This window comes from Schistocerca cancellata, chromosome 5 (genome assembly GCF_023864275.1).
Source record: "Schistocerca cancellata isolate TAMUIC-IGC-003103 chromosome 5, iqSchCanc2.1, whole genome shotgun sequence".
Classification (NCBI taxonomy): domain Eukaryota; kingdom Metazoa; phylum Arthropoda; class Insecta; order Orthoptera; family Acrididae; genus Schistocerca; species Schistocerca cancellata.
Window position 1 is genome coordinate 583,362,781 of NC_064630.1, and position 25,682 is coordinate 583,388,462.

The following is a 25,682-nucleotide window of genomic DNA, read 5'->3' on the forward strand; positions in this document are numbered from 1 at the left end:
TCATCGGCTTTGACCAATGACATATTTTACTCATAGATAGTAATTGGCTGTAGATAATACATTGATTATCTACTGTGGTGAAGCATCATAACTGCAAATAGAAATAAATGAATGAATGTGTTATTAGGAGACAGACATTGCGTACGCTTTTTGTCGTTCATAGTAATTTTACATCATCTGCATGTATGTTTTGAATTATACCTTCATCTGATAATGATTCATTTGAACTACTGTTTCCTCTGCAATTAGTTCATATCTTACACTATGTAGGTCAGCTGAAGAATAGGATACTAGTACTAGTGAAAGCAATAAAAATGACGTTCATAATACTGACATCGTGTACCTCAGTTGAACTACAAAGGTTGTATCCTATTCTTCAACTGAAGTACAGGATACAAATTTTATGGTTGTTGCTTTTTTTGCCTTTGCTAGTACTAGTATCCTATTCTTCAGCTGACCAACTGAAAGATAGGATACAAATTTTACGTTTGTCTCTTTTTCATCTTCGCTACTATTAGTATCCTATTCTTCAGATGATACTAGTACTAGTAAAAGTGAAAAAACCAACTTATGTAAAATTTGTATATATGTCAACTGAGGTACTCCATGCCAGTATTACGAATGTTGCTTCTTTGGCTTTCATTGACCTATGTAGGTCAACTGAAGAGTAGGATACTAGGATTTTCTACTGTGAAAAAAGTGATATACAACATTACGTTGGAAATATGGATGTACATGATAAATGCCCATGATCCGTTTTCTCTGTACCACAATCATTTCTTTCTCAATATTCATCTATGGTTTTAAATCTTTACAATTCATCATCTGTGGTAACTTCTGATGTCATTGGTTAAATTCAATGGATTATATCCCATCTCCCGTATTCCCAAATTTTGATACTGACTTCATTGCATTTCCAACTGATGCCTGTGAAAGCCCTTCATCTATTATGTTAATTACAATGTAAGTTCTCTTTTTTATAGCAATGCTCTTATTTAACTGTTCCTAGTTCTGTAAAATATTTTAGGTGCTCCACGGTAATGCATGTATATATGTAGTGCTAATAGAATTGTTGGTTAAACTTAAGAATTTATCTTCTTTTGGGAAATTTAGTAAAAGGAAACTTAGTAACAATAAAAAGGGCTGTGCTAGCACATTTCCGGATAACGTACGAATGGTTTTAAACCATCGGAAATGTGGTACATCTTGCAGCTAATATATTAACTGGGTGGTATTTATTGGGATATTATTTAGTGAAATAAATGTAATAACTTTTATTTGCAGATATATCATATCAAGATGTGTGTGGCACAATGTTTTATTCAGAATTTATAGCAATTTCTTAAGTGATAGCTAGGTTTGGACCTAACAGCACAGATTAAATTGCTGTGAGTAAAATGACATTTACAGTTATCATTGCCATCTATTTTTGGTGGGATTTTTGGACTATCTAATGAGTGCGGAGGTGGAGGTTAGGTTTGGACCTGACAGCACAGTTTAAATTGCTGCAATTGAAAGGAGCAGAAATGGTATTTACACTCATGATTGCCACATACTGTTTACAGTACTTTCAGAATATGTTCCTATTTTCAAGGTAGTGGCTATGACAGAAACTAATAGTACAGCAAAATTTAACTGCACTTTCGCCTGTATCATATCCTACAGAATTAAATTTCATTATGGCACCACATCCCTTTATATAACTAACATAATTATGGTATGTATCAAATGCCTTTCTCCCATTTGTCCCACAGTTTTATGCAGTCAGTCAGTATCACCTGTTGCCAACTGCTGTTCCATATTTTGCATACTTTTCTTAAAAAGTCATATTTGGTATACAGTGTGGCTAGTAATAGGAATACTTCTAATCTAAGGTATCGTGTCATATATGTTTATTTAAGATATATCCATGACTTTTAATCACTTTTGGACTTCTGTTAAAGTGCACTGAGTATTTCCCTGTGATCAGTTAATTCCATATCTACTGTACAATAGTATTTCAGTATTTCATGGTTATTTTGTGTTAAATTAGTGTTTAAATTTGTGTAATTGCTATTAGGTGGAATCTTCAATGCAGAATAATAGATGCTTAAAACATTTCATCACTAATGCAGTGAACACATGGTGTGTCGTGGGGCAATCACTCTGTTTTTAAAATAATTGAAAAGCCACGATCACTTCAATCGTTTATTAGATGACCGGTTTCAGCACTCTGAAGGTGCCATCATTAGAATTGTGAAGGTATAACATAACAGGTTTGAGTGAGGGCTTACATGAGTTAACTATATACATTACAATTATTACAGAACCACATACCTGAAACATGGATTAACATTTATAAAACTGTATGGACATCATGGCATATGAGGTAGACCATCTGATAAAATCATTGTCACAACCAATAGGCAAGCAGTGGTAGTATTATCTGGTGACTTCAGTTTTATATTTTATGGAAAGAACAACCATGAGAGCAGTTTTTTATTACTTTTTATTGGTTGTGACAATGATTTTATCAGACGGTCTGCCTCATATGCCATGATGTCCATATGGTTTTATAAATGTTAATCCACATTTCAGATATGTGGTTCTGTAATAATTGTAATGCATATAGTGAACTCATGTAAGCCCTCCCTCAAACCTGTTATGTTATACCTTCACAGATCTGATGATGGCACCTTCAGAGTGCTGAAACCGGTCATCTAACAAACGATTGAAGCGATTGTGGCTTTTCAATTATTTTAATTTCATCACTAACTTCTGGCTTCAGAATGAAATTTTCACTCTGCAGCGGAGTGTGCGCTGATATGAAACTTCCTGGCAGATTAAAACTGTGTGCCCGACCGAGACTCGAGTCTCGGTCGGGCACACAGTTTTAATCTGCCAGGAAGTTTCATATCAGCACACACTCTGCTGCAGAGTGAAAATTTCATTCTGGAAACATCCCCCAGGCTGTGGCTAAGCCATGTCTCCGCAATATCCTTTCTTTCAGGAGTGCTAGTTCTGCAAGTTTCGCAGGAGAGCTTCTGTAAAGTTTGGAAGGTAGGAGACGAGGTACTGGCAGAAGTAAAGTTGTGAGTACCGGACGTGAGTCGTGCTTCGGTAGCTCAGTTGGTAGAGCACTTGCCCGCGAAAGGCAAAGGTCCCGAGTTCGAGTCTCGGTCGGGCACACAGTTTTAATCTGCCAGGAAGTTTCATATCAGCGCACACTCTGCTGCAGAGTGAAAATTTCATTCTGGAAACATCCCCCAGGCTGTGGCTAAGCCATGTCTCCGCAATATCCTTTCTTTCAGGAGTGCTAGTTCTGCAAGTTTCGCAGGAGAGCTTCTGTAAAGTTTGGAAGGTAGGAGACGAGGTACTGGCAGAAGTAAAGCTGTGAGTACCGGATGTGAGTCGTGCTTCGGTAGCTCAGTTGGTAGAGCACTTGCCCGCGAAAGGCAAAGGTCCCGAGTTCGAGTCTCGGTCGGGCACACAGTTTTAATCTGCCAGGAAGTTTCATATCAGCGCACACTCTGCTGCAGAGTGAAAATTTCATTCTGGAAACATCCCCCAGGCTGTGGCTAAGCCATGTCTCCGCAATATCCTTTCTTTCAGGAGTGCTAGTTCTGCAAGTTTCGCAGGAGAGCTTCTGTAAAGTTTGGAAGGTAGGAGACGAGGTACTGGCAGAAGTAAAGCTGTGAGTACCGGATGTGAGTCGTGCTTCGGTAGCTCAGTTGGTAGAGCACTTGCCCGCGGAAGGCAAAGGTCCCGAGTTTGAGTCTCGGTCGGGCACACAGTTTTAATCTGCCAGGAAGTTTCAACTTCTGGCTTGTTTCCTAGGATGCAGTCCTGTCTTTTAAATGTACAACAAGCTCTGCCTAGGACTCGCACAAAGCTTTCAAGATTGTGATATCCTTTATTCTGAATATTGTTTATGCCTACCTACAGAGGAAACTGTTGCTTACACATTTCTTTTTCTGATCTCCTTATCTTAATTGACTGTACCTTTTTTCGGTATGGGCTGGACGCTTTGAAAGGTGGAATGAGTAACAGAATTGTGTTTAGTTCTCTTTGGTCCTAACCACACACAACATATTACTTTGAGCTGTCACACTCTTCCTGAATGAAGTACACACTGTCTGAACAATATCTATTCCTGCGTTCGAAGGTACCCACCCAATGTGAGGTGCTGGTGCTAGGAGTGTGGAAGAACCAACTGATCTGTGCTATGCCGTGGTCAGCAATGTTGTGTCGACTGCAACATGTTGAGCAATTTGGTGATCCAGTTGGATAGTGGCCAATCATGCAAATATGGCTGGTTAGTAGTCATCACAATGACTAAGAATTCTGCACAGTAATTGATCCACATGGATGCTTTTATGCATGTCCCTACCTTTTATTTGATAGGAAATACCTGTGTGTGAACTGCAGAAGAGGTGAAGTGGGATGTACAGGTTAGGTCTCACAACAATGTTATCCATGGGGAAGTGACCTGTGGGATGCAGGATTGGAAATAGGATTTGCATAGTGATGGTGTAGGATACTGCATAGGTTTTTGGGTAATGGAATACTACTTGGGTGATGACGGTACAGTTTTGGGTGGGTGGGACATGAGGGGGGAAGAGTCAACTTTGTGGTGAAGGGTGTAGTCAAGTTTCTGAAGCCCTCAGTATTATTGCATGATAAAAAGAGTATTAGTTTGTGGCTGCTTCACAATGGTGATGGCTTTATTGGTCTCACAGGAATAAATGACATGGGAAATCTGTTATTGCCCTAGCTAGGCAGGATAATAAGTGCCTGTACAAGGTTGCAGCTGTATTGTGATAGGTATTTGTTTCCCACTGCATATGCTGAACCCACCAATGCCAAAGCTACGGGGCAGGGAGTTTTTAATGAGGTACAGATGACATTTATCAAAAAAGAGATCTTAGAGTGTGTGTCAACATCTAGGAATATAGCTCATTGAGTTGAGAAGTACTGGGAGAAGTAGATTTGGAAGTACAGGACGAAGTTCTGATAGAAAAAGTGGATATCTCAGAATATGGTTGGCCAAAAGATTTAGGAAGGAGGTGGTGGGTTTGGCATCAGTAGAGTAGTGGGAAAGGAAGTGTTGTATGATAGCAAAGCCATGTACATAGAGGTTGTTGGTGTACGGAGGCACAGAATCTACAGTGATAAACAAGGAGTGTGGTGTTAACGGGAAAGGAACTATAGGAAGGTAGTGTACAAAGTGATTAATGTCCTCGATGTAGGAAGGTCCAGTGCAGATACTTAACTGGAAATGCAGGTCATCAAAGACAGATGATCTTTTGTAGTAGGATTGTATTTAGCCATGTTGGGCAAGTATGAGGGAGGCATTGGAGTTGGTTTATGAAGCTTGGTGAGCAGTTAAAAGATGGATGTACATGGTGTTGCCAATAAAAAGAGGGAGGTGGATTCAGCAGACAAGTTCTGTGGGATTGAAGATCAGCTGAGGATCATGTTGTTTTGTTGTTGTTGCTGTTGCGGTCTTCAGTCCTGAGACTGGTTTGATGCAGATCCTGTGCAAGCTTCTTCATCTCCCAGTACTTACTGCAACCTACATCCTTCTGAATCTGCTTAGTGTATTCATCTCTTGGTCTCCCTCTACGATTTCTACCCTGCATGCTGCCCTCCAATGCTAAATTTGTGATCCCTTGATGCCTCAGAACATGTCCTACTAACCGGTCCCTTCTTTTTGTCAAGTTGTGCCACAAACTCCTCTTCTCCCCAATTCTATTCAATACTTCATCATTAGTTATGTGATCTACCCATCTAGTCTTCAGCATTCTTCTGTAGCACCGCCATTGCCAGTCTACATTTTATATCTTCTCTACTTCGACCATCATCAGTTATTTTGCTCCTTTACTACTTTAAGTGTCTCATTTCCTAATCTAATTCCCTCAGCATCATCCAACTTAATATGACTACATTCCATTATTCTCATTTTGCTTTTGTTGATGTTCATTTTATATCCTCCTTTCAAGACACTCTCCATTTCGTTCAACTGCTCTTCCAAGTCCTTTGCTGTCTCTGACAGAATTACAAAGTCATCGGCGAACCTCAAAGTTTTTATTTCTTCTCCATGGATTTTAATTCCTACTTCAAATTTTTCTTTCGTTTCCTTTACTGCTTGCTCAATATACAGATTGAATAACATCGGGGAGAGGCTACAACCCTGTCTCACTCCCTTCCCAACCACTGCTTCCCTTCCGTGCCCGTCGGCTGTTATAACTGCCATCTGGTTTCTGTACAAATTGTAAATAGCCTTTCGCTCCCTGTATTTTACACCTGCCACCTTTAGAATTTGAAAGAGAGTATTCCAGTCAACATTGTCAAAAGCTTTCTCTAAGCCTACAAATGCTAGAAACGTAGGTTTTCCTTTCCTTAATCTTTCTTCTAAGATAAGTCGTAAGGTCAATATTGCTTCACATGTTCCAATATTTCTACGGAATTCAAACTGATCTTCCCCGAGGTCGGCTTCTACCAGTTTTTCCATTCGTCTGTAAAGAATTCATGTTAGTATTTTGCAGCTGTGATTTATTAAACTGATAGTTCGGTTATTTTCACATCTGTCAACACCTGCTGTCTTTGTGATTGGAATTATTATATTCTTCTTGAAGTCTGAGCGTATTTCGCCTGTCTCATACATCTTGCTCACCAGATGGTAGAGTTTTGTCAGGACTGGCTCTCCCAAGGCCGTCAGTAGTTCTAATGGAATGTTGTCTACTCCCAGGGCCTTGTTTCGACTCAGGTCTTTCAGTGCTCTGTTAAACTCTTCACGCAGCATCGTATCTCCCATTTCATCTTCATCTACATCCTCTTCCATTTCCATAATATTGTCCTGGAGTACATCACCCTTGTATAGACCCTCTATATACTCCTTCCACCTTTCTGCTTTCCCTTCTTTGCTTAGAACTGGGTTTCCATCTGAGCTCTTGATATTCGTACAAGTGGTTCTCTTACCTCCGAAGGTCTTTTTAATTTTCCTGATGACCGTATCTATCTTACTCCTACTGAGCTAAGCCTCTACATCCTTACGTTTGTCCTCTAGCCATCCCTGGTAACCATTCTGCACATCCTGTCAATTTCATTTTTGAGACATTTGTAATCCTTTTTGCCTACTTCATTTACTGCGTTTTTATATTTTCTCCTTTCATCAACTAAATTTAATATTTCTTCTGTTACCCAAGGATTTCTACTAGCCCTCGTCTTTTTACCTACTTGATCCTCTGCTGCCTTCACTATTTCATTCCTCAGAGCTACCCATTCATCTTCTACTGTACTTCTTTCCCCCATTCCTGTCAGTTGTTCCCTTATGCTTTCTCTGAAACTCTGTACAACCTCTGGTTTAGTCAGTTTATCCAGGTCCCATCTACTTAAATTCCCACCTTTTTGCAGTTTCTTCAGTTTTAATGTACAGTTCATAACCAATAGATTGTGGTCAGAGTCCACATCTGCCCCTAGAAATGTCTTACAATTTAAAACTTGGTTCCTAAATCTCTATCTGATACCTTCTAGTATCTCCATGATTCCGCCATATATACAACCTTCTTTCATGATTCTTGAACCAAATGTTAGGTATGATTAAGTTATGCTCCGTGCAAAACTCTACCAGGCGGCTTCCTTTTTCATTTCTTAGTCCCAATCCATATTCACCTACTATGTTTCCTTCTTTCCATTTTCCTACTCTCGAATTCCAGTCACCCACGACTATTAAATTTTCGTCTCCCTTCACTACCTGAATAATTTCTTTTATCTCATCATACATTTCATCAATTTCTTCATCATCTGCAGAGCTAGTTGGCATATAAACTTGTACTACTGTAGTAGGCATGGGCTTTGTGTCTATCTTGGCCACAATAATGCGTTCACTATGCTGTTTGAAGTAGCTTACTTGCACTCCTATTTTTTATTCATTATTAAACCTACTCCTGCATTACCCCTATTTGATTTTGTATTTATAACCCTGTATTCACCTGACCAAAAGTCTTGTTCCTCCTGCCACCGAACTTCACTAATTCCCACCATATCTAACTTTAACCTATCCATTTCCCTTTTTAAATTTTCTAACCTACCTGCCTGATTAAGGAATCTGACATTCCACACTCCGATCTGTAGAGCGCCAGTTTTCTTTCCTGATAATGACGTCCTCTTGAGTAGTCCCTGTCCAGAGATCCGAATGGAGTACTATTTTACCTCCGGAAATTTGTACCCAAGAGGACGCCATCATCATTTAACCAATACAGAAAAGCTGCATGCCCTCGGGAAAAATTACGGCTTGTAGTTTCCCCTTGCTTTCAGCCGTTCGCCAGTAGCCAGCACAGCAAAGGCCGTTTTGGTTAGTGTTACAAGGCCAGATCAGTCAATCATCCAGACTGTTGCCCCTGCAACTACTGAAAAGGCTGCTGCCGCTGTTCAGGAACCACATGTTTGTCTGGCCTCTCAACAGATACCCCTCAGTTGTGGTTGCCCTACGGTACAGCCATCTGTATCGCTGAGGCTCGCATGCCTCCCCACCAACGGCAAGGTCCATGGTTTCTTGGGGGGGGGGGGATCATGTTGGATTTCTGAAATGGAATCATAATGGTAAAGTTTGTAAGCAGTGGTGTTGAGAAGTTGGAGACCTCACGACAATACCTATGATTTCGACAGCTGCTTCAGTAATTCCTCTTAGGAGCAGATCTTCTGAATAATGCAGGTATGAACTATCGATACAGCACATCCTCCATTCCCCCCCCCCACCCCACCCCCCACCCCCTCTCTGCATCCCCTTCTCCATACTAAACCTTTACTAGTCCCATTCCCACTAATTTACCCCATACCCTCACTGTATCCTTTAATCCTCTCTCATTTTTCACTTCACACATCCTGTGTTCAGTCCTTATACTTACCTTTTCCCCTACATTTATCTGCCCACTCACCTTCTCACCTCCCTCTCCACTTTAAGATTGCCATTTTTTATTGTACTCAGTTTGCTCTTGCCACATGTCCATCCCTCTCATGCTTCCCATTAACATACATTGCCATGGACACCTTAGTCCTTTTCAGTTACTACAATCTTTTCTCCCTTCCCACCCTCCCCTCCCTCCCACCTCTGCACCCTCCTTTGCCCATTCTTGTCAGCCTGAGGAACCACTTATAAACATCAGTGTTGCTGCAGCTGCAGATGGGTTAATTTGGGTGCCTGTATTGTTCTTTGTGGAAGAATGTGTTATACTAAAATGTAGACTTTCACGGCCGGAAATATCATGTCCATTATAATTATCCGGGCTGTTATGCCGTGGTCGGTTGATGAATTTTGTCTCAATTCCCAACGGTTCGTCTCCGACTGCAGGAGACATCTTCAAGGGGGTCCATAGGTCAGTGGAAGGTCCAACACACCCACTGGCTTGCTACTGACTGCCGCTAAATTCCGTGTCCGCGTGCTCCCGCACCGCGACGTGACGTCATGTGTTGTGAAAACGTCAGTGCAATTGGCCGCTGCCCATAGCCGTCGATCGCCGTAGACACCACCCAGTAGTGGACGGGTGGTACACATCTTCTTTAACACCGGCATCCATATACCATTTAATTTCACGCCCTCCTCCTTTCGGTTAAAATTATTTGGGTGTTTAGCGATTTCGATTGCCTCCCTGTAGAGCCTTTCGTAGTATCCGCTTGTGGCCGCTAGTACTTGCGTCTGCTCGAAACGAATATTGTGGTTCCCTGGCTGGAAAGCATGCTCTGCAACAGCTGATCGTTCCGTTTCTCCTCTTCTACAATATCCCTTGTGCTCTTCCAAACGTTTAGAAACAGTTCTTTTAGTGGTACCCACATAAACATCACCACAGCTGCATGGGATCCTATACACTCCAGCTTTTTCCAAAGGTTTGCGAGCGTCCTTGCAGGCTTAAGGTATTCCTGTATCTTCCCAGTGGGCTTGTAAATTACGGTAATATTCCACTTCGTCAAGATCCTCCCTATTCTTTCCGTTACATTTTTAGCAAACGGCAGGAAAACCTTAGATTTTGCAGTAGCCTGTATGTCAGTATGATTTCTTCATGGCTGCCTCAAGGCACGTTTTATTTTGGCGGACGCATATCCGTTCTTCATTAGTGCATTGTGGAGATGTTCCATCTCAGCGTAGCAACTCAGGTTCACAAATATTTCTAGCTCTGTCTGCTAACGTCTTGATAACACCCCGCTTCTGTTGTGGGTGGTGGTTCGAATCCCGGTGCAAATAACGGTCCGTGTGCATGGGTTTGCGGTATACTGAGTGGCCCAAACTACCATTTTCGTTTCTAAAAACAAGTACATTGAGGAAATGTAATTTGCCGTCTACCTCCTCCTCCACTGTACACTGAATTCTCGAGTTTATACTGTTCAGATGTTCGTGGAACTGGCTTAGTTCCTCCCTACCATGTCTCCACAGCACAAATGTGTCATCCATGTATCAGAACCATACATTTGGTTTTTTGCTGGCAGTACCTAGGGCCTGTTCTTCGAATTTCTCCATAAAGAAGTTTGCAATTACGGGACTTTAGGGGGCTCCCCATAGCCACGCCATCCGTTTGCTCATAAAACTGTTCATTCCACTTGAAGTATGTGTTCGTCAAACAACACTTAAACAGTTCTGAAATGTCGGCAGGAAAAATTCGATCCAGTTATTCCAATACATCATTAAGTGGAACCATGGTAAACAGCGATACCACATCGAAGCTGACCAATATGTCCTCCGGCTGGACCACTATGCCATTCAATCTGCTTATGAAATGTGTCGAATTCTTTATATAAGAGTCCGAACGGCCCACATGTGGTTTCAACAGCGTAGTCAAAAACTTGGCTAACGAGTAGGTGGGCGAACCAATGGCACTTAGTATCGGTGTTAACAGCACATTTTCTTTATGAATTTTGGGCAATCCATAAAGCCTCGGTGGTAGCGCAACCGATAATTATAATGGAAGAATGTGTACTTAAAATAGTAAAAGAGTAATAACATGAAAGCTAGCAGACTTTCCAGGACAGTTATGTTGCTTTTCTACACATTTTGATAAAAGGATTTTTAAATGTGTGTCAAATAGAGAACTCCCACCAGTTATTTTAGGAAAAAAAGGAAACAACTGATATCTGTGTATTTTAAAGGAGAGTGGCATTACAGAAAAATACTTTTATGAAGCAGCTGAGAAGTACTGTCTATTGCCTAATGTAGATCATTCAACAAGCAAGTGGAGTCCAAAGTGTTAGCATTAAAGCTGACAGTATATTTCTCTCTGGAGTTTTCTCAGTGGCAGGAAATGTCACCAACCTGTATGAAGAAGACACTAGTGACATTATAAATATGACCAAATGATATATGCTACCAAAGTAAATAATGAAATTGTGATTCCATACTACCATTGATAGATTCAGTGTGCAGTGTGTACAGTAACAAATGTAATAAGGACTTGTTTAACATTTATAGTAATAGTAAGTATCGACAAATGGGTACCAAAATTTCTTTCCAACTGATTATTAAAGTGCTAGGAAAATTTCTGAATCCTTTGGAATTAATGTAGGTGTTGGGCAGGGCAGTGGGCTCTCACCATTTCTTTTCAATTTGGCATATGATGCATTTCTTTTCAATTTGGTGTAAGATGCAGTCATGAGAAAGTGTGATAATGAATTACAAGAGAAAAACATTGAAGGAATTCATCTGGGACTAGGAAGAGGAAGATTCAAGGTAAAATGTTTCACTTTTGACAACAATCTTGCAATAATCTCCAAGGGCAAACAAGTGCAAACATAATGACAGAAACACTTCACAAAATTGCAGTTAAAACTGGGTCACAAATATGATATGAGAAAACAGGTTACATTGTACATAAGCACAACAGCGAAAAATACATACAAACACAACGCGAAAACATTAAAAGAGTTGACAATTTCAAGTATTTGGGAGAATGGATTAGATAACATTACAAGCAAATGAAAAATTAAAGAAAATGGAATTAGCATACAAACTTGCCCAGAACTGATGTAATAAAAGATCAGTATTGTTCCAGGCAAAAATAAGACACTAGGCAGCAATAATTAAACCAGAAGCACTGTAGGGATCTGAATCACTTACAATGAATTAAGGAGGTGAACAAGAAGAACTGGAAAAGAAAGAAAGGAAAATACACAGGAAAAATATGGGACCACAAAAGAGCAACACAACAAATGGATGAAGAGGACAAATGAAGATTTGTAAAGAAACATAGCAACAGTCACAGAAACAATAAGAAAGAGGAGATTAAAGTTTTGTGGTCATATTCACAGACTGAGGAACAATAGACTAACCAAGAAAATTTTCAGTTTTATTTACAAATTAAAAATCTCTATGGGGCGGCTTGAAGAGACAGAAGGGATTTGAGAAAACTTAACATCACAGAATACACCATACAAGACTGGAAAAATTTCAGACTATTGATCAATACGCGAAGTTTCCTGTCTGACAACAAAAGCCACCACCTGGGATAGTGATATCAAATGAACAGAACACCTGTCAAAAGTCTGAAAAACCACCTTTTGCAGTGTGGATTGCTGTGAGACATGCAGGAAGAGTGTCAGCGAGGTCCTGAAATGTATCAACAGGGATGTTGAGCCATGCTGACTCCAGCATTGTGGCCAGCTGCACTAGGTTTCTCGGTTGAAGATCTGTGGTGCGAACAGCATGATTGAGATGGTACCACAGATTGTCAATTGGATTTAAATCTGGGGAGTATGTTAAACTCATCCTGGTGCTCTTTGAACCACACACATACACTGAAAGCTATGTGACATGTTGCATTTTTCCACTGGTAGGTGCCAATGTGCTGAGCAAAAACAAACTACATGGTCTCAAGGGATAGATGTATACTTTTGTACCTTTCGGAATTATGAGATCACCTAGCGAATGCCACGAAAACATTCCCCAGACCATAACGCTCCCTTTTTCAGCCTGGGCCCTTCTGCCAAACCAATGGCCATCTGTGCAATGGAGCATAAAATGTGATTCATCTGAAAAGGCCGCCCGCTGCCACTCAGTGGACATCCAGCTGAGATATTGGAATCTAAATTCCAGGCTTTGTCACCGATGAACAGCAGTTAACAGGGGTGCATGGACCAGGTGCCTACTGTGGGGGCTTATATGTAATAATGTTTGCTGACTGGTCATTGAGAAGACACTGTTGGTTGACTATTGGTTCATGTGGAAGGTGAGTTGCATCTCTGTTCACCCGTAAACATCTATGCAGCCATCGTTCACCCCTGTCATCTATTGCCTGTGGTGCAACACAGTTGCCTTGGTGCCTGTTGTGGATAGCACCTTTTTGCCATTCACAGTATACTTTAGCCATGGCAGCATGCAAACAGTTGAGAAGCTTAGCCATTATGGAAATGCTTCCACCCTTTGCCAAAAAGCCACTGATCATGCCCTTTTGGATGTAAGGTAAACTGCTCCATTTCCACATTACAACAACAACTGCTCTGTTTCCTGCATCCCCTGACACGTGTAGTAGTAGTAGTAATAGTAGTAGTAGTTGTACAGGCCTTGGCCAATTGTAGACCACTTAGAGCCAAAGACTACCATACAATCTGTTTTTCGTATCTTCCCAGAACTCCTTCATACAATGGCTGATGGACTGCCTCTGTTCATTTGACATCACCCTTCATAGGGTGCGGGTTTTGTTCTTGGATAGGGAATTTTGCAGTATTGATCAGTTGCCTGAAATTTTCCCTGTCTTGAATGGTGTCTTCTGTGACTAAGTTTTCTCAAATTCATTCTTGTCTCTTCTCATAGTTGATGGTGTGGAACATACTTTCCACTGCGAAGTGGATAGGTATGTTCCATACCATCAGCTATGGTTCTTTTTAATTTGGAAATGAAATTCAAAATTTATTATTCTATTGTCATTCAGCCTGTAAATATGATCGTAAAACTTTAATCTCCTCTCCTGTATTTTGCCCGTGAGTGTTTCTGCGTAAATCTTCAGTTGCCATCTTTATCCACTTGTTATTTCTGTTCTTTTGTGGTTCTAAACAGTACAATTACCCAGAAAAATTTTAGAAGTACTGTCCTGAAAAATTGCATCCCTCGTTTTAATGAAACTCTAGCGATTTCATTCGAAAATCTTGTATCCATTTGATTCTTAAAATTATCCTACAAAGGCACACTCAATATTTTTTTGCCATTTTCATTGGTTGGCTCTTGGAATGTAAAGAAAGGCCTTGCTTCCAAATATTCTGAGGTGTCAAAGATCTCTGCATCTTGTTTGCCTAAGCTTCTGTTTTTTTGTTTTTTAATGCCTTAATTGAACATCTAGTAATTAGGTAGACTGCAGTAGAGACTGCTTCTGCCCATAATTTGCACTCATTGTCATAAAAAAGCACTGAAAAGGACCTGACTGATCCACTGCAAAGTGGACTGGTATGTCCCACACCATCAGGTGTGCTAATGATTACTTTTCTAGGATAAGCTGTGCATTTGGGAATAACAAGGGGAGCCAGGACGTCGTGCCTGTTGGTTGATATAAGAGGGCCCCAAACGGCCATGGCAACCCATACAGTAGTGACTAGCATCATTAGGGTATCACCTGAATGTGCACTATGCCCAGGTGATCCATTTGATAGCAAATTATACAGCTAGACGAGTGTGAGAGAGGCAGCATCTTGTAGGTGTGAGGGGCTGGATGGTCCTACACAAGGAGGAAGCAGTGATGGATTGTCTGCTACGTGGGAACAGAACCAACAGCAGCAATGATAGGGGCCATCCAGTAGGCTGTCCTGCCTTCTATGCAATGTCTCATAAGTGCTAGTACCATTGGTGGGCGGTTGCATGTTGCAGGGTTTGCCACATACCAGATGTTATGACAGTTGCTTCTGACATCCATGCAGCTTCATGTCTGACTCACATAGTGTTGGCAACAATGGACATGGCACTCTGCAGATTGACAGCAGGTTATCTTTCAGATGAATCCTGCTTCTGCCTTGTCGACAACTATTGGGTGCATGCATGAGGCGCAGTGGAGAGTGCCACAAAGAAGGGTTTGTGTTTTCTCATCATATGTCACACCTGCTTGTGAGATAATGTGGGGTGCAATATCCTATGGTGACTGTTCACTGTTCGTGTTGCTAACGGTCTCTGTGACAGTTGCACAGTATCTAGATGAGGTCCTGCAACCAGTAGCTCTAGTGTTCATGAAAGCTCACACCTATGCACTATTTCAAAAGGATAACTCGTGTCCTTGTACAGCTGCCACCTTCTGAGTGTACCTTATGGCTGTAGATACTCTCCCATGGCCAGGGGCATCACCCAGTCTCTCCCCAATCGAGAATGGAGTGTGTCACCAGGACTCCACCTCCACCGACTAATCTGTGGAATCTGCATGCTCGTGTGCAAGAGGTACAGGACAAAGTATCATAGGACTACATCTGAGACCTGTACAACTCTGTGCCATGATGTATTGAGATTTGTATTCACAACCACAGTGTCCCGACACCATACTGATGTGTACTTTTTTTGGCCATGCGTTTCTGCTTTGTAGTGGAAAGTGTAATCATTTCATATATTTTTATATGAAATCATTCTGCATTTGCCTTTTAAAACATTATTTATTGCGACTGCTTTTTTTCGCATGTGGTCTTTTCAATCATTGTGGGATGTAATCCACTCAATGATGTAAAGCTGTGACATGTAAGAGAAGCTGCATTAGGTGTTTTGTATTTGTTTGCTGTTCTGTATATCATATGTTATAGAGCTAGTGAAACAATGATGAAATTTAACTTACAGTGTTTACATTATTATTTTACCAGCTCTGACAAAATAATAATAATAATAATAATAATAATAATAATAATAATTATTATTATTATTATTATTATTATTATTATTATCATGATCATGATGATGAAATTTCAGCTTCAGTGTTTACATTATTATTTCACCAGTTCTATAACATATATGGTCTATGGAACAGCAGATAAATGCATACCACCTCATGATACAGCTCTTACACAGCATGTCACAGCTTTGTGTTATTGACTGGGTTACAAAATCTCATAACAACACATGTTGAAATTGCAATCACAAGAAATAATGTTTTAAGAGCCAAAAGTGGAATGATTTCATTTAAAAATTTCACAAAGGCTGTGGACACATTTAGCATCAAACTTCTGCTTTTCACATGTGTGGTACCATTTACCTGCCTGCCAGCAATGATCACAATCTGGCTTGTCCTTCTGGGTGCAGCATGCAGGATGAGAGGCAGTGAGGTTCTGGAAGGTACCAACAGAGATATGAAGCCTTGCCAACTCCAGTGCTGCAGCCAGCTATGCTAGTTTTCTAGGTAGAGGATCCATGGGGCAAATAGCCTTAACGAGATGGCCTCATACGTTCATGATTGGGTTTTAATCCGAGGAGTTTGGTGGCCAGAAGACTACAGTAAACTCTCCTAGTACTCTTCAAACCATGCCTGTACACTTTGACCTGTGTGACAGGTTCCATTGTCCTGCTGATAGATGTCATAATGCACAGGGAAAACAAACTCCATGTAGGGATGGCAATGGTCCCCAGGGATAGATGCATACTCATGTTGATCCATTGTGCCTTCCAGAATGATGATATCATCCAGGGAATGCCAAGAAAACATTCTCCAGAACAAAACACTTCCTCCTCCGACCTGGACCCTTCTGATGATTGTTATGCGGTGTTTGCTTTACACCAGTAGAGCATAGAACGTTATTTACCTGAAAAGACCACCTGTCATCGCCCGGTGAATGTCCGTTTACAGCACTGGCTTGCAAATTTCAGCCTTTGTCACTGATGAACAGCAGTCAGCATGGGTGCATGAACCAGGCAGTTTGCTGAATGTTTGTTGTGGAGACACTGTTGTAGCCCCCTGATTCATCTGGGTGGCCAGTTGCTCAAATCTATTCACCCGTACACATTTCTGCATCTGTTGTTCACCCTTGTCATCTATGGTCCATTGTAAATCTCTGTCACCTCTGTGCTGGTTTTGGATAGCGCCATTCTGCAGGCATGTCATACCTTAACCACAGCAGCACTCAAACAGTTGGCTATTTCAGATATGCTTTTACCCTTGGCTCAAAAGCCACTGATCATGCCCATTTTGAGATCATATAAATTGTTCTGTTTCCGCATTATGACAACGAGTGCACTGCATTCTGCATCCTCTGGACATGCTTTATATACCCTCCACTGCTAGTACTGGTACATGCTGTGTGTGAGTGGTTATTGCATGCCATAGGCATTGGCCATGTAAATGTGACTGGACCACATATAAGCCTAAAGACATGAAAGGGAAGCAGTAGTTGAGAAGAGTGTGACAAGGCTGTAGTATATCCCCAGTTTTCTTCAGTCTGTACATTTAGCAAGCCTGTAAATGAAATCAAAGAAAAATTTGTAAAGGAAATTAAAGTTCATGGAGAAGAAATAAAAATTTTGAGGTTTGCTGATGATATTTTAATACCATCAGAGATGGCAAAGGACTTGGAAGAGCAGTTAAATGGAATGGATAATGTCTTGTTAAACGGAATGGGTAACGTTTGAAAAGAGATTACAAAAAGAACATCAACAAAATTAAAACAAGGGTAATGGAATGTAAATTAATTAAATCATGTGATGCTGAGGGAATTGGATTAGAAAATGTGACACCAAAGTTATTGATGAGGTTTGCTATATGGGTACAAAAATAACAGATGATGCAGACTATCAAGACCAAGAAAAGCGTTTCTGAAAAAGCGAAATTTGGTAAAAATGCCTATAGATTTCAACCTTTCTAAAGGTATTTACCTTGAGTGACTACTATGGAAATGAAATGTTGATGATGGGTTGGATGGAACAAATAACCATTTCTTTATTTTAAACAACAAAAATTCTAGGATGGAAGGTAACAGTATTTTGCAAAGGAAAATTGCTACTCACCATGTAACGGAAATGCTGAGTCGCAGATAGGCACAACAAAAAGACTCTCACATTAAAGCTTTTGGCCATTAAGGCCTTCGTCAACAACAACACACACACACACACACACACACTACTGCAGTATCAGGCAACTGCAACACACACACACACACACATGACTGCAGTCTCAGGCAACTGAAACCACACTGCCAGCAGCAGCACCAGTGCGTGATGGGAGTGGCGACTGGGTGGAGAGAGGGAGGAATAGCATGGTGGGGGTGGCGGACAGTGAAGTGCTCCAGGTTAGACAGAGGGCAGGAGAGAGGTGGGGTGGGGGCAGGGGGAGGGAAGTAGTGGAAAAGGAGAGAAATAAAAATACTGGGTGTGGTGGTGGAATGACAGTTGTGTAGTGCTGGAATGGGAACAGGGAAGGGGCTGGATGGATGAAGAAAGTGACTAATGAAGCTGAAGCCATGAGGGTTATGGGACTGTGGGATGTCTTGCAAGGAAAGTTCCCACCTGCGCAATTCAGAAAAGCTGGTGTTGATGAGAAGGATCCATATGGCACAGCCTGTGAAGCAGCCATCGAAATGAAGGATGTCATGTTTGGCGGCATTTTCAGCTACAGGGTGATCCACTTGTTTCTTAGCCACGTTTGTTGGTGGCCATTTGTGTGAACAGACAGCTTGTTGGTAATCATACCTACAGAGACAGCAGCTCAATGGTTGCAGCTTAGCTTGTAGATCACATGACTGGTTTTACAGGTAGCCCTCTGTTTTATGGGATAGGTGATTTTAATGACCAGATTGGAGTAGGTGGTGGTGGGAGGATGTATGGGCCATCTTGCATCTAGGTCTATTACAATTGTATGAGCCATGAGGCAAGGGATTGGGAGCAGGGGTTGTGTAAGGATGGACGAGTATATTGTGTTGGTTTGGTGGATGGCAGAATACCATTGTGGGAGGGGTGGGAAGGATAGTGGGCAGGACATTTTTCATTTCAGGGCACGAGATGTAATCGAAACCCTGGTGGAGAATGTAATTCAGTTGCTCCTGTCCTGTGTGGTACTGAGTAATTAGGGGAATGCTTCTCTGTGGCTGGACAGTGGGACTTTGGGAGGTGGTGGGAGAGTGGAAAGATAAGGCATGGAAAATTTGTTTTTGGATAAAGTTGGGAGGCTTATTACAGTCAGTGAAGGCTTCAGTGAGACCCTCGATATATTTCAAGAGGGACTGCTTGTCACTGCAGAAGTGATAACCACGGGTGGTGAGACTGTACGGAAGGGACTTCTTAGTATGGAGCAGATAGCCTTACCATCAAATAACCCATCTCTGACAACCACCCCTCCTTCCACAATGGCCTCCACCTGTTCAGATTTTGCCAATCCTTTGCCCACACCAACATAGTGCTGCAAAACCACATCAACCAAGCCCAAACCTCCTTGCAGTACCTTCTCTCCATACATAAAATTCTCCTGCTATGCAGTTTCAAATTCTTGGAACCGATAACACACATTGAAACTCTTGCCCTGCCGGAACTTGAACAACATGCACAACACCACCTCAAAAAGCTCTCCATGCCGGTCACTTCTTACTCCCACCTTGGAGTACCACTGTCCACCACCTCTACCAACAACCCTCAAACCTCCCCCATGTCCCCTCATAGCTAACAAACCCTATCTCGCAGACCTACTTCACTTACCCCACCCTCCAACACTTGCTCCCACCACCACACAGAATCGAAAACCTAAACAAACCCGCAACTCAGTCATGAACCTATCCTCCAGAAGCCTTAGCCCCACAGAAATATCTGTCCCTTCCAAATACCTCACCTTTTGCCCCACTCCCAAATTCAGTCATGCAGGACTTGTTGAAAACCTTCTCCCGGTCTCTACAGTGGAAGCACTTTTTCACCAACAACCCTACCAATCAGACTCAACCAATGACCAATACTGAACCATGCCTAATTCAGTTCACTCCTCCATCCAACTGTAATCCACCCCCACTGCCCCCATATCACCCCCTGTTAACTTTCCAGAATTTCTTAGCCTAGAACCTTGTCTCGCCATCATTCCCCAAATCCCTCAACAAGCAAACCGACCATACATCTGCAGAAAGAACTGCAGTCCACCATCTAAAAACTGATCCCAACCTTGTAATCTTATCTGCGGACAAAGGCTCCACCACTATTGTTTTGAACCACAAGGATTACCTGGTGGAAGGACTTCACCAGCTGTCAGATACTTCCACCTACAAACCTTGCCACAGTGACCCTATTCCAAAAATCCAGGAGGATCTCCAGTCATTACTCAAATCCTTAGGCCCACCCCAGAACCTCTCCCTGAAGTCCATCTCCCTACTCACTCCTACCACTCCCCACACTCCTATCTTCTGCATACATTACCTACAAACAAGTCCGGCGTACGGCTATGGGCATGGCACCATCCTATGCCAACCTATTCATGGGCCATCTAGAGGAATCCTTCCTAAAAACCCAGAATCCTAAATCCCTCACCTGGTTCAGATTCATGGATGACATCTTTGCTATCTGGGTTGAAGGTGAGGAAACCCTATCCACATTTCTCCAGAACCTCAACAACTTCTCCCCCATTTGCTTCACCTGGTCCTACTCAACCCAACATGCCACCTTCTTAGATTTTGACCTCCACCTCAAAGATGGCTACTTCAGTAGCTCCATCCATATCAAACCTACTAACCACCGGCAATACCACCACTTCGATAGCTGCCCCCACCCGTGGTCATCGCATCCTGCAGTGACGAAACAGCAGTCCCTCTCAAAATACATCGAGGGTCACACTGAAGCCTACACAGACCGTAATTATCCACCCAACTTTGTACAAAAACAAATCTCCCATGCCTTATCTATCCACTCTCCCACTGCCTTCCAAAGTCCCACCATCTGGCCACAGAGGAGCATTCCCCTCGTAACTCAGTACCACCCTGAACTGGAGCAATGGAATTACATTCTCTACCAGGGTTTCGATTACCTCTTGTCGTGTCCTGAAATGAAAAATGCCCTGCCCACTATCCTTCCCACCCCTTCCACTGTGGCATTCTGCCATCCACCAAACTAAAACAATATGCTTGTCAGTCCCTAAACAACTCCTGCTCCCAATGCCTTACCTCTTGGCTCATACCCCTGTCATAGACCTAGATGCAAAAACTGTCCCATACATCTTCCCACCACCACCTACTCCAGTCCAGTCACTAACATCACCTTTCCCATCAAAGGCAGGGCTACCTGTGACATCATTCATGTGACCTACAAGCTAATCTGCAATCACTGTGCTGCACTCTACATAGGCATGACAACCAACAAGCTGTCTGTCTGCATGAATGGCCACCGACAAACTGTGGCCAAGAAACAAGTGGACCACCCTGTTTCTGAACACGCTGCTACACATGATATCCTTCATTTCAATGACTGCTCCATAGGCTGTACCATTTGGATCCTTCCCATGAACTCCAGTGGATCTGAATTGTGCAGGTGGGAACTTTCCCTGCAATACATCCCATGTTCCCATGACACTCCTGGCCTCAACCTTCATTAGTCACTGTCCTCATCCATCCAGCCCCTTCCCTGTTCCCATTCCAGCACTACACAGCCGTCATTCCACAATAACTCCCAGTCTTTTTATTTATCTCCTTTTCTGCTCCTCCCCCCCCCCCCCCCTCCACACACACACACACACACACACACACACACACCTCCTGTCCTCTGTCGAACCTGCAGCACTTCACTGTATGCCGCCCCCACCATACTATCCCTCCCCCTCCCCACCCAAGCCTCCTTACCCCCAACCAGTTGCCAGTCCCATCATGCACTGGTGTTGCTGCTCGCAGTGTGGTTTCAGTTGCCTGAGACTGCTTTCGTGTGTGCGAGTTGTGTGTGTGTGTGTGTGTGTGTGTGTGTGTGTGTGTGTGTGTGTGTCAGTTGTCTATTGTTTGGCCTTAATGGCCAAAAGCTTTATTTGTGACAGGACTTAGCATCTCCGCTACATGGTGAGTAGCAACTTTGCTTTACATAATATTGTTATTATTTTATTTTTTATTTTACAAATCTAGTTCCTTAGGACCAAATTGAAGAGCAAATCTCCAAGGTCATGGAATGTGTCTATATAAGAAATTACAACATAAAAATAACAACAGATAAAATAAAATGTTTATGAACCCAAAAATGCCATACGTTTATGTAAATGCAACTAACAATATAACATGGGAATCAGCTTAATTTTTCAAGGAACTCCTCAACAGAATAGAAGGAATGACACATGAGGAAACTCTTTGGTTTCAATTTGAAAGTGTGTGCATTACTACTAAGATTTTTGAATTCTTATGGTAGCTTATTGAAAATGACAGCAGCAGTATACTGTGCACCTTTCTGCACAAGAGTCAAGGAACTGCGATTCAAAAGCAGACTGGATTTCTGCCTAGTATTAACTGAGTGAAAGCTGCTAATTCATGGGAATAAGCTGACATTGTTGACAAGAAATGACATTAAAGAATATGTATATTGAGAGAACAATGTAAGAATACCCATACTAATGAACAGGGGTTGACAAGAGATTCGCGAACTTACTCCACTTATTGCCTGAACCATGCATTTCTGAGCCAAAAATATCTTTTGAGAAGGGAAAGAGCTACCCCAAAATGTAATACAATATGTCATAAGTGAATGAATATAAGCAAAGTAGACTACTTTTCATGTCAAACTATCACTTACTTCAGGTACCGTTTGAGTAGTAAAAATGGTAGCATTAACTCTTTGAACAAGATACTGAATGTGGGCTTTCCACAACAGTTTACTCCCTATCTGAACACCTAGAAATATGAACTGTTCAGTTTACTAATCATATGCCCATTCTGTGATATTAAAATGTCAAGTTTTGTTGACTTTTCTGTAAAAACTTAGTCTTACTGTGATTTAGCATTAGTTTATTTTCTAGAAGACATGAACTTATGTCATGAACTGCACTATTTGGAACAGTGGCAACACACAGCATCCTTTACTACCAACTTAGTGTCATCAGCAAACAGAAATATTTTATATCACATCATTTATATAAATAAGGAACAAGAGTGGCTGCAGCACTGATCCCTGGACACCCCCCATTTGACCGTGCCCCACTCAGACCCCACATCATAGCCATTCACAACAATGTGGATAATGACCTTTCACTGTCTGTTGTTAATGTAAGGGGTGAACCAATTGTGAGCTACTCCCCGTGTTCCATAAGGGTCCAACTTCTGGAACAATATTTTGTGATCAGCACAATCAGACTTGTTATTTAAATCAAAAAAGATGCCTAGTGTTTGAAACCTTTTGTTTAATCCATCCAGTGCCTCATAGACAAATGAGAATATGGCATTTTCTGTTGTTGCTTCTAAAACAAAACTGTACATTTGATAGCAAAATATGTGATATAAAATAATCAATTATCCTTAATTACACAGCCTTTTCAATAACTTTAGCAAACAATGATGGCATAGAACTGGGTCTAAAATTGTCTGTGTTCTCCCTGCTACTGAGTACTTTAATCGTTCAGGAAACTGGCCATTCTTAATGGAAAAATTACACAGGAAACTGACTGTTCTTAAAGAAAAAATTACAAATATGGCTAAGTACAGGGCTGACATGTGCAGCACAGTACTCTAGTATTCTTCTAGGCTTCATCATATCCATGAAAGTCCTTAGTCTTCAGTGATTTAATTATTAACTCAATCTCCTCCTTGTCAGTATCACAGATGTCAATCTCGGAAAGGCATTTTCTAAGAGAGTTCTATGATTCCCTGTAGAAACTAAGTTTTTATTTAATTCACCAGCAATGCTCAGAAAGTGATTGTTAAATACTGTACATATATTTGGCTTATCTGTAACAGAAATATTTTTAGTATGAACTGACATTATATGCTCTACCTTGTGCTGATGACCAGACACTTCCTTCACAACTGACCATATTATCTTAATTTTATCCTGTGAAATGCTATTCTATATCCATACCAAATACTCTTTGCCTTCCTAATAATATTTTTAGCACCTTATGATACTGTTTGTAGCACCTTACCATACTGTTTGTAATGCACTACTGTAGCTTGATTGTGACTTCTTCTGACATTTTGATATAATTCCCTCTTCATTCTACATGATATCCTCATCCCACTAGTCAGCCACCCAGGCTGCCTTTTACTGCTAGTACCCTGTTTAGAACATTCTAATGGAAAGTAACTTTCAAAAAGCATGAGAAATGTGTTAAGGAGAGCATTATATTTGTCATCTATGTTATTGGAACTGTAAACATCTGCCATTCTTGTTCCTTAATGAGGTTTAATCTAATATGGAGGTACTCTTACTGAAAAAAAAACTGACTAAAAGAGGGATCATTTGATAGGCTCCAAGCCTGAGGCCTAAAGGAACTGTCAATTAGGTAATGGAAAGAAATTTGAGGGTGAAAATAATAGAGGGAGACCAAGGCTTGAACACAGTAAGCAGGTTCAGATGGGTAGGTTGCAGTAGTTATTCGGAGATGAAGAGGCTTGCACAGAATAGAGTGGTGTGAAGAGCTGCATTGAAACAGTCTTTGGACTGAAGACCGCAGCAACAACAAATTATTTCATTATGTTTCTCTAGCAGAAAATAAAAAAGAAATAAAAGACACACAATGTCCTCGGGAGCTGTCAGGCATTTTGTGAGTATGTGTGGCCAGTGAATATTTATTTATATATGTAGGTCATTGAAAGAACCTGCAAACCCAACATCTGAATGTTATTTAAAGAGTCAATCTACTCAGGGACTTCAATAGTATTTCCCTAGAAGGTAATTTCCCTTCACAGTGGTGAGATAGTATCATCATCCCAAAAGCAAACCAGGCAAAAACACCACCTTCATCAACAGCTACCGATAGATTAGCCTCGGCACCATGCTCTGCAAACTTCTTGAAAGGATGGTAGCCGGATGATTATGCTCGGTTTGCAACTCATGGGTCCATTTGTCCCCCTATCAGTATGGTTTCTGGGAGGGTGACCCCCGATCGACCATCTGTATATGTTGGAATCAGCAATCTGACAGGTTTTTTTCTAAGTGACAACACTTCATTGCAGTCTTTTTTTACCTACATAAGGTAAACAACATTGCTTGAGGCACCATTTTTTTATTCGGCAGCTTCTGCCAATTGTTTTGGGTGAGAGTTCATGCCTCACTCATTTTCCCAAGAGTCCAAGAGAAAAGCACCCCACAGGGGTTGTGTTACGCTGTTTCTAATCACTATCAATGGGATAGTGACCTCTTTCAGACTAGTGGTCACTCCCGTACTTTATTTTGATGACTTTTGCATTTGGTTTAGCTCCCAATCTGTAGCCTTGGCCGAATGTTGGCTCCAAGATGATGTCTGAAGGGCATCCATTTCTTGGACCCTTTTCAATGGCTTCCAGCTCTCTCTGCGAGATCATCTCGTGGTACAAAAACTTATGAAAGTTTCTCACTTTAGCCACAAGTCAGCAGAAAGTGGTGTAGGTGACATACAGCATAATAGGTCATGCCTTCCCACCCAAGACTGTGCATGTTAAGCTAATCCTTTCCTGAATTATCTTAATGAATCACTGCTTAGGATTTCCTCCAACCTGTTTTGTGTGAATCCTTTTGATGTTGTCTCTCAGAGCTCTTTTTGTAGCACATTGGATTCTTCAGAAGATGCAAGCAGGCTGCCTGTGATTATAAGTGGATGTGCAGTTAGCTAATTTACTCGAAATAAGTTCTGTGGTGCCATTAT

The 25,682-nt window shown here is 41.5% G+C and overlaps 1 protein-coding gene across 5 annotated transcripts in view; it reads left to right on the plus strand.

Moving 5' to 3' along the window:
• The window catches only part of LOC126188926 (uncharacterized), a 136,776-nt gene that overhangs the window by 81,645 nt on the left and 29,449 nt on the right, over window positions 1-25,682 (plus strand). The gene's annotated exons all lie outside the window — the stretch shown is intronic.